At 40.2% G+C, this 9,077-nt stretch overlaps 1 long non-coding RNA gene across 1 annotated transcript; it reads right to left on the reverse strand.

Moving 5' to 3' along the window:
* Positions 1-5,654: 5,654 nt before the first annotated feature.
* LOC149452322 (uncharacterized) lies at positions 5,655-9,025 on the reverse strand. Its single transcript, XR_016314889.1, has 2 exons — positions 8,910-9,025; positions 5,655-5,890 (listed from the first exon to the last, which is right to left on the reverse strand). It is a non-coding gene; the product is annotated as an uncharacterized LOC149452322 (long non-coding RNA).
* Positions 9,026-9,077: the final 52 nt, after the last annotated feature.

The raw sequence follows: 9,077 nt of genomic DNA on the forward strand, positions 1-9,077 counted from the left end.
TTACTTTGTTTTAAAAATATTCCAAAGAAGTGTTTTATTTAACATTTTCCTTTTATTTTTTTCCCGCGCCATGAACTGAAATTTTTCAGCACTTACATAAACTAATTGTAAATGTTCTAAAATTAAACTGGGCTGTTTCCTAGCAAGTACAGATGAGTCTGATCCTTCTTTTTGGGGTAGCATAATGGTTTATTAGTTAGCATTGTCATGTTGCAATGCTGGGTCCTGTGTTCAGTTCTATCTGTTCTTTGCATCACATGTCAAAAGCATACAGTTGTGACCAAAATTATTCAACCCCCAATGCTGTAAAGGGGTTTAGGGACTATAGTGTACATTTGGAATTGTATTCAGAATCAAATCCTACAAGGACGTTGTAACTACCCAAATGCAACTAAAATGACATCAATTGTTTATGTAATACAGTAGTAAATGGTTCTTATGTGGTTTCTTCATTGCCACAATTATTCAACCCCTTAAAGACTACCACTCTGAAGAACAGAGGTTCATACAGGTGCTTTCCATCAGGTATTGAAAACACCTGTGGATGTCACCGAGCAGCAATCAAGCATAATAAGCACCAATTAGGCAGCTTTAAAATGACTGTGATACTCAGCTCCTTCTAGACATTTACTGGTGTGGTTACAAACATGGTGAAGGCAAGAGAATGGTCCAGGAAGACAAGAGAAGAGGTGATTTCTCTTCACAGGAAGGGCAATGGCTATAAGAAGATTGCAAAGATGTTAAACATACCAAGAGACACCTTAGGAAGCATCATTCGCAAATTCAAGGCAAAGGGCACTGTTGAAACGCTACCTGGTCGTGGCAGAAAGAAGATGCTGACTTCGACTGCTGTGCGCTACCTGAAGCGTAGAGTGGAGAGAAGTCCCCGTGTGACTGCTGAGGAACTGAGAAAAGATTTGTCAGATGTGGGTACAGAAGTTTCAGCCCAGACAATAAGACGCACACTGCGTAATGAAGGCCTCCGTGCCAGAACTCCCAGGCGTACCCCCTTGCTGTCTCCAAAGAATAAGAAGAGTCGACTGCAGTATGCCAAAAGCCATGTGGACAAACCACAAAAGTTGTGGGATAGTGTTCTGTGGACTGATGAAACAAAATTAGAACTGTTTGGGCCCATGGATCAACGCTATGTTTGGAGGAGGAAGAACAAGGCCTATGATGAAAAGAACACCTTGCCTACTGTGAAGCATGGTGGAGGGTCAATCATGCTTTGGGGCTGTTTTGCTTCTGCAGGTACAGGGAAGCTTCAGCGTGTGCAAGGTACCATGAATTCTCTTCAGTACCAGGAGATATTGGATGGAAACGTGATGCAGTCCGTCACACACCTGAGGCTTGGGAGACGTTGGACCTTTCAACAGGACAATGATCCCAAGCATACCTCCAAGTCCACTAGAGCATGGTTGCAGAGGAAAGGCTGGAACATTTTGGAGTGGCCATCGCAGTCACCAGACTTAAATCCGATTGAGAACCTCTGGTGGGACTTAAAGAAAGCAGTTGCAGTGCGCAAGCCTAAGAATGTGACTGAACTGGAGGCCTTTGCCCATGAAGAATGGGCGAAGATACCCGTAGATCGCTGCAAGACACTTGTGTCAAGCTATGCTTCACGTTTAAAAGCTGTTATAACTGTAAAAGGATGCTGTACTAAGTACTAAGATTGAATGTCACTTGGGGGTTGAATAAAACTGATAATGCTGTGAGCACAGAAAAGACATTTGTGGTTATTTCATTATAACTGTTATGTTATATTTGTCTGACCTACAAGTGCCTCTTTAATGTAAATGTAAGCAAGATGACTGAATGATCAAAAGCAATGTCAAACTGGCCAAAACACTCAATTTCAGTGGGGGTTGAATAATTTTGGACACAACTGTACATGTAACTTACAGTGGAACTCTGGGAAAGATTTTTAAATATTACATATATTATGCAAACACTAACACAGCAGTTTGATTTTTTTCTGCGTTCCCTTCCCCTGCCATAACATCATTTTATTACCTATTGATCCTGTCAGTAGATTACATTTTTCCACTTCCCTACTTAAAGAGGGTACATACAGTGGTGAACTTGGCACAATAACAGTATGTGTTGCCTTAAAAAAGGCCCCCAGCGTATGGTACCTACCAAGAATGTGAAGCTCTGTGTTCACTATGCAGCAGGACATGGGACACGGCAAAAAGCACTGGGCCTGTGGGCAAGAATCCAGGCGTCAAGTGATACAGAAATCTGTGGTAGGGTCAGGAGTAAGCGATGCAGAGGTCAGGAGTTGGTGATTTAGAGATCAATAGTAGATGATGCAGAGTGCTGGAGTAAGTGACTCAGAGGTCAGGAGTAATTTACAGATTCCAGGCATCAAGTGATGCAGAGATCTGTAGCAAGGTCAGGAGTAAGCAATGCAGAGGTCAGGAGTTGGTGATTTAGAGATCAATAGTAGATGATGCAAAGTGCTGGAGTAAGTGGCTCAGAGGTCAGGAGTAATTTATAGAGTCCAGGCGTCAAGTGATGCAGATATCTGTAGTAGGGTCAGGAGTAAGTGATGCAGAGTTTGAAGGAGTACGGTGAACTATCAAATTTAAAAATTAATCCAACGAAAACAGAGATCTTGAATATTAATATATCAAAGAATGAAAAAGAAAAACTACAAAAAGAATTCCCCTTTATATGGAGAGAAAAAGAGATAAAATATCTAGGAATAAAACTCACTGCCTCATCTAAGCATTTGTATAGATTAAACTATATCTCTTTGATAAACGAGATCAGGGAAGATTTAAAAATACTAGAAGGAGGTAACCCATCCTGGATAGGTCGTATAAATCTAGTTAAAATGGTAATTATGCCTAAAATACTGTATAAATTTCAAATCGTACCAATTAAAATCCCAGAGGCCTTCTTTAAGATAATGAAAAAAATGTTAACAAGATACATATGGAAGAATAAAAAACCTAGAATAGCATATGAAAAATTGAGTAGGACTAAAGAGAAAGGGGGATTGGGTCTGCCAGATGTCAAGAGATATTATAGAGCAGTGGTGTTAGCAAGAATATATGACTGGACAGTCAACCATAAGGGGAAAAGCTGGGTAACAATTGAAAATGACCTTAGTGGTATTAGATTGAGTCAGATGATATGGGTTCCAGCACAGTTTAGAGGAATTAAAGAAAGTACAAGTATCTACACTTTAAATGTTCTAAGGGTATGGGACAACTTACACAAAAACATGAAATGGGAATTTAATTCTATACTAATGCCCCTCACAAACACTGAGTACTTTCCCCCGGGAAAGGATAAGATATCAGGGAGATGGTTTAGAAAGGAGGACACCCAACTGAGAGATGTTTTGGTGGAGGGGGAATTGAGATCACTTAAAGATTTAAGGGAGAAGAAGGGAGATATCTTTATTAGAATAGATGAGTGGAAATATCATCAATTGAAATGTTTTATTGGAAATCTCCCTAAACCCCTGAGATTAAAACAGGAGTGGAATATGTTTGAAAGGTTGTTGGAAACACGAAGGGATGGGAAGCACGGTATATCAAAAGTTTATAGAATTCTCACAGAATTAGACACAAACACAAAGTTAATGTTTATAATGAAATGGGAAAGGGATATGGGGGTTGGGTTTGACGAGGAAAAACAGAGGAAGATGTTTAGATTGATACACGAGAATGTTAGTATGAGAGAGGTTGAGATTAATTATAAGTGTGTGACACGTTGGCACATTACACCGAGTGTAGAGCACAAAATGAATGGGGAAAATTCAAAAATGTGTTGGAGAGGATGTGGAGAGATAGGCACGGTGTTTCACATATGGTGGGAATGTCCGAAAATTCAGGTCTTTTGGAAGAAAATAGTCAAATTGATTGAAGAAATTACTGAAATTGATATAGGGTTAGACACAACGACGTGCCTCCTACACAATGTGGAGATATCTGTAAATAAATATAAAGACTCAGGTATATGGTACTTCTTAAATGCGGCGAAAGGGTTGATACCCAAGTTTTGGCAGAGATCTGAGGTACCGAAGGAGGAAGACTGGATTAATAGAGTGACCCAGATAGGTAGAATGGAAAGATCATACCATATGCAGGAAGATAGCATGGGAGTTTATTATATGAGATGGGAAAAGTGGGAAAGAGCAGGATTGAAAGAGAAATATAGGAAACTATGAACTAGGATGTTAGCTAAAAATGAATAAGCCTCGAGAGACTAGAATGGACTAGAGTCTGCAGAGGGGGAGGAGGGGGGAGGAGGGGTGGGAAGGGGGGATGGTGGGATGGGAAAGAAAAGAGTTTTTAGAAGGGGAAATGTAGAAATGTTATAAATGATTATTTATATGTGAATTGTCTCCCTTTATGGGTATCTGTATTAACATGAAAAATTTAATAAATATTTAAATTAAAAAAAAAAAAAAAAAGTGATGCAGAGTTCAGAAGTCAGAAGTAAGTGATGCCAAGTTCAGGGGTAAGTAGTAAGTGACACACAGTTCAGAGATCAGTAGTAGATGATGCAGAGTTCAGGAGTAATTGACGCAGAAATCAGAGGTCATTAGTAAGTGATGCCAAGGTCAGGAGTAAGTGACGTAGAGTTCAGAGATCAGTGGTAGATGACACCGAGTTCAGGATCAGGAGTAAGGGATTCAGAAGACAGTAGTAAGTGAGGCGGAGTGCAGGGGTCAGGGGTAAGTGACAGAGAGATCAGTAGTAGATGAAATAGAGGTCAGGGGTAAGTGATGTAGAGTTCAGAAGTAAGTAAACCTTTATCCCACACAACCCTCCCCTGAACACCTTACCACCATCCTTTGCTACCATGAGTTGCTGTCTGTTCTAGGCTCTCTTCCACCTTTCCTTGGGACTGTTAGGCAGAGCTAGCAAGGCTGTGATTAGCCTAAGCAGTGACCAATCACAGTCCTCCTTCCCTTGGAAACAGGGACCTGCCCCCCCCCCCCCACCAGCATTAGACTGGCACCAAATCTCTTCTCCCATCCCAAGCACTGGACAGAAGGATCTTTGTCACTCAACAATCTCCGCTATAGCAAAGACAGAGAACAGAACAGCATTTCTCCATTTTTGTGCAATGTATGAGGGTACAGTGGGCACCCCTCCCCTTGGGGCCCTTGTTCAGCACACACATTGCACCCATGGATGATAACTTACTGAGCAGCGGACACTACTACAGTGATTTCCAGCTTCCTCGTGGATCCCATAGGTATGACATATGCACACTTAGATCCAAGCTAGACTGTTTTAAGTATGCTATAAAATCCATACCTGAAATTCAGCTTAAAGTGGTAGTAAACTGCAAAAAAAGAAAAAAAGTTAAGAGTATGCTAGTATGCATCGTATACTAACACATTATGAAAGATTTATCTGAAAACAAAGCCCTTCAGCGATGTGCTGTCACTGCTGACAGGGCTTTCATCTTCACCCGGTCTTCCGGGTTTGCAGCCGTTTGAATGGCCGAGCTGCGATGATGTCACTCCTACGGCACAGCTCTCTCAATGAACGGCAAGCCATCCATTGAGAGTGCAGTGTGCATGTCCCGGTGACATTAATTTAGTCGAGGACTGAATTGTCCTGTCCTAATTTATGATGCTGGTTTGCTCTGGAATGTGCGCACATAAAGAAACTCACACTGACACGTTTGGTCTGTGAAAACCTCTCTCTAATTTATTGAAATGAAACCGTGAGTTTATATATGAAAAATTATGCGAACATTACGTGATAACAGCATAAGCATTATATTAGTCTTTGATTGGTCACTTTACACGAAAACAATCTCCGTCATGGTATAGGTGTAATCTTCTTCCAAGTCTTATCTTATAGAAAGAAAAACATTCCTTTGTCTTCCAAATCAGACGATGGGAGGGGGTCGGTGCCTGTGAGCAAACATTTCTTAAGCAAGGATTTCTTAAAGTACCACAAAGCCCAGCAGGCAGAAAATATTCACACAACATATATATTCATGCTAAACATTTATAAATATGAAGAAAGAAATAGTATTAAAGTATAAAAGTAAATATGTATAGAAATGTGTATAAAAAAGTGTATATATATATATTCAATAGGAAACAAAATAGGCATTTTACCAAATCCATCACAACATCACCAGCACTGCTAAAGTAAATATTTCCTAAACGTGCACAATGTATACATTCACAGCGTTTGTCCCGGAGGGGTTTACCGCCTTCATGACTTGGCACTTTTTTTACTATTCGGCACTGTGCTAATTTAACTGGTAATTACGCGGTCATGCAACACTGTTCCCAAACAACATTTATATGATTTTTTCACACAAATAGAGCTTCGTTTGGTGGTATTTGATCACCACTGGGTTTTTTAATTTTTGCGATATACAGGAAGAAAGACCAAATATTTGGGGGGAAAAAATTACTTCCTGGTAGAAAATATATCCAATAAAATAAAAAAAATCAAATTTCTTCATACATTTTTGCCAAAATGTATTCTGCTATATGATTTTGATAAAAATAAAATCCCAATAAGTGTATATTGATTGGTTTGCATTAAAATTATAGCACCTACAAACTGGCATATATACTGGAATTTTATTTATTTATTTTTTAAATCCTACTGATGGTGGCAATCAGTGACTTATAGGACTGTGATAGTGCGGCAGGCAATCTAACACCAACACTAGAGGGAACTGACTAACTGCCACTGACATCACCAATGGCATTAATATATTGAACAGTGATAATACTATACACTGTCACTGTATTAATGACACTGGCTGCGAAGGGGTTAACATCTATGATGATCAAGGGGTTAAATGTATGCCTATGTACAGTGAAGGAAATAAGTATTTGATCCCCTGCTGTGTTTGAATGTTTGCCCACTCACAAAGAAATGATCAGTCTAAAAATCGAATGGTAGGTGTATTGTAACACTGAGACAGAACAGCAACAAACAATTCAAAAGAAATGCATGTCTAACAAATTATGCACTGATTTGCATGTTCATGAGGGAAATAAATATTTGATCCCCTTCACAAAACATGACTTAGTACTTGGTGGCAAATCCCTTGTTGGCAATCACAGAGGTCAGACGTTTCCTGTAGTTGGCGTAATTTACACAGGATCTTATGCGAGCTCTGCTAGCAAGAACCAGCGTTCAGTGCAGAAAATATTTATATACTGAATATGTATAAACTGGGGCGTCCCTAGGGTTGGTGTCACCTGGTGCAATAACACTTGGTGACACCCCCTCCAATGATCCCCACAGAATGGATCGGATCTGCGGATTAAGCATAATGGATCAGACTCCGGTCCATTATGCTCAATCCGCAGATCCGATCCATCCTGCGGGGATCGTCGGCTTGCTTTACAACTTACCTTTCCGTGGAGTGGGTCCGGTGTCACCCCGTATAGGTTGCATGCTGATGATCCCCGCAAGATGGATCAGATCTGCGGATTGAGCATAAAGGATCAGAGTCCAATCCATTATGCTCCCCAATCCGCAGATCCGATCCATCCCACGGGGATCGTCGGCATGCAACCTATACAGGGTAACACCAGAACCGCTCCACGGAAAGGTAAGTTGTAAAGCAAGCCGACGATCCCCGCAGGATGCATCGGATCTGCAGATTGGGAAGCATAATGGATCTGACTCCGATCCATTATGCTTAATCCGCAGATCTGATCCATCCTGCGGGGATCATCGGCTTGCTTTACAACTAAAGCAACCGTGGAGCTGGTCTGGTGTTACCCCAAGCGGTAGGTGTCACCCAGTGCGGCACTCACCCCCCGCACCTGCCTTGGGACGCCACTGTGTATAAATTGAATGAGCTCTTCGAAAACATGTTACCTCTTGTATTTATAAGACCCTTACAGTAATATCTGGATCTGTTCCTCCATTGTTTTTGGAGAAGTGAGAAAAGGAGCTTGGAACAAAATTGAATGAGCACGAAAAAAAAGAAAGTATTTAAATTAGCACATGGTGCCATGGACATAAGTACAGTAGATATGAATTATAAATGTTTAGTAAGATGGTATATTACACCTAGTGTGGTACATAAACAATGATCAGAGAGTTCACCTTTAAGTTGGAGGGGGTGTGGGATGAAAGGAACAATGGCACACATATGGTGGGATTGCCCCAAAATACAAGACTTTTGGGAAGGTATAATACAACAAATAAAGGAGATACTAGGGATTAGTATATTGAAAAACCCTTGGGTCTGTTTATTTCATAAATCTGAGTTTACAGGGAAACAATATAAGAATATAATGATCTTTCATTTAATAAATGTGGCCAAAGGGCTGATCCCCAGATTCTGGCAGGCACAGGAAACCCCAAAAATAGAATACTGGATAAATACAGTGGAGTATATATATATATAGGCTGGAAGAACTATATTATATTGGAGAGGATAAAACTGAAATATTTAAAAAAAAAACACGAGAAAGATGGGGGGAATTTAAATCGTTACAAAGATATGTAGAACTGGTAGGACTGTAAAAGAAGGAAGGGGATAATGCGAGGAATCATGGCTTGTGCAGGAGGGAAAGAATTAAGACGTAGGAGAGGGCAGAGGTGAAGATAGATAGATACAAGGAGGAAATAGAGGAATAAGAACACAAGAGGATAATAACAGGAGAAAAGAGAGGAAACTTGTGGGGTGGGGGGATATGGAAAATTCATATTGGAAAATGCTTGTATTACTTGGAATAATGTTGGATTTGTAACATAAATTTAATAAAAATATAATACAAAATTGAATGAGCACATTTAGGCCAAAATTGAAAGAAAGTGTTTCTTCTGCTGAATTCTGAGCTGCCTTCCCACCAACATGCAGGAATGATAACCAATGAAACAGAAGTTCAGGTGTAACCATAGCAGTGTAGAAAATCTGAGGATTGCAAAAAGTGACACCTTTACCTTTTCATTATTCAATCGGAGACTTGTATATAAACAAAGATAACAGGGAATTGTTGCCATGAATGTGAAAGAGTCCCAGGAAACTTGCTTCTGTTTACTGTAATCTACAATTCCACCTGTTCGTTCAGCAAACAGCGCCGCCTGCTGTGCAATTGTTTAGTTGCATGG

Source organism: Staurois parvus, unplaced genomic scaffold, assembly GCF_062004578.1.
Source record: "Staurois parvus isolate SC_StPar_1 unplaced genomic scaffold, SC_StPar_1.0 ptg000479l, whole genome shotgun sequence".
Lineage (NCBI taxonomy): Eukaryota > Metazoa > Chordata > Amphibia > Anura > Ranidae > Staurois > Staurois parvus.